Source organism: Pediculus humanus, genomic scaffold (assembly GCF_000006295.1).
Source record: "Pediculus humanus corporis 1103172107436 genomic scaffold, whole genome shotgun sequence".
Lineage (NCBI taxonomy): Eukaryota > Metazoa > Arthropoda > Insecta > Psocodea > Pediculidae > Pediculus > Pediculus humanus.
In genome coordinates, this window is record NW_002987058.1 from 96352 (window position 1) to 98189 (window position 1838).

The window sequence follows — 1838 nt, forward strand, 5'->3', positions numbered from 1 at the left end:
AAAACCCGGGACGCAGCGTTGCCATTTATCGCAAAAAAGGGTGAGTGCGATCATAGAGTACATAAACACTTTCTCCGAATTATTTACGTACACGATAGTGAGTGAGTGTGACGTAATAGACGTTTTTTAACGGATAATTTTATTTCTGTTGCTACATTTAAAAATGGAAAATTTATGTAGTTATTTAAGCCCTTATCATTTACCTTCGTTTTAAAATAACCGAGTAATTAATTTGTCATTTTATTATTATTATTATTATTATTTAACGCGTGCATAAATCAATTACATACAACGATCAAAAAAAAAAAAAATTAATTCGTGTTTATTACCTTGGCGGTTTGTATGTAAAACTTTATAAATATTTGTCCAGAAAGTAAAAGAAAAACATTTTCATTATTTTTCTACGATATTCATTACTTGCACTTTTTTTTCCAAGGCCTGAAAAACCAAAAAAAAAAAAAAAATTTTCCTATAAGAAAAAAAAAAGGGTCAAAGACAATAAAATTGTGAAATTATATAAATATATGTATTTAAGTAAAAGGTGTAATGTTTTTTTTTTTTTTTTTTTTAACGGTTTTTTTCCTTAAGGATTTTTTTTTTTTTAATTAAATACCTTCGGGTTTCAAATAAAATAATTTTTTTTTTTTCAGGTTAAAAAAAAAGATTTATTTATTTATTTTTTTTTTTATAATTTTATGCAGGAAGGTCAAAAGGTTTATCGTGTAATAAATGTTTGCCAAATGAATAAAACAAAAGATTTCTTAATAATAATAATAATTCTTTTTTTTTTTTTGTTTTGGCCGTCGAAACGAGTACGTGGGGGTTTTGCCAAAAACGTTAGAAAAATAATTAAAATACGAATAATAATAATAATAATGGATTATGTTTTATTTTCGGTCAATATAAATCGTTAATTATTAATTATTTATTCTACGAGTTATTAATTAAATTATTTTTTTTGGAAAATTCACATATATATTCGTCGGTCCCCATAACCGTCACTTATGACGTATTCTTTGATGATAATAATAATGATGATGAAAATTAAGGAGCCAAAAGAAAAATTCGTTTAACAAAAAAATTTTTTTTTGCGTACACTCAGAGACATCTATGAGACTTTCCAGTAACCAAATTTTTTTGTCGTTAATGACGGTTGTGACGTCACGCGTTCGTCGTTCATCGTTTGTACTTATTTTTTTTTTTTTAATAATAATTTAAAATCCGTTTTAAAATCGTTTAACACGTGAAATAAATAAATCGATAAAATCGTTATTAATAATGATAATAAGTTAACGATCGATCGATCGTAAAAAAAAAAAAAAAGTTACGAAAAAAATTGGATTTTTTAAAAAATTATACAATAATGCAAGCAAGCTCAGGTAATAATTATAAAAAAAAAAAAATTATTTTCGTGGAATTAGACAAGCACACATCTGGTCGTACACGTCAATTGTGCAACGAATGGTAGAAAGAAAGAAAGAAAGAAAGAATAAAATTACAAAATTTTCGATTTTTATTTTCAAAATGATTATTTATTTATTTATTTTTTTTTTCTCACATTATGTAATTTGCAAGATCGAAATATTGTAACGTTTTTGACATTTTCAATGGACGACAAGGTATTTTCAAAATGTTTTGACGACCCAAAAAAACCTCATTTAATAATAATAATAATAATAATAACCATCCAGGAAATCGCACTATGTGGGACGGCCCACATTCTTCGGAAAATATTAGGAAAAATAGCACCAATAAAAATTCGAGGATTTATCCCTAAGGAATCGGGTAGAAACCTGAAATAAATGCCTAAAAACCCCGACAAATAAGAAGAATCCTGT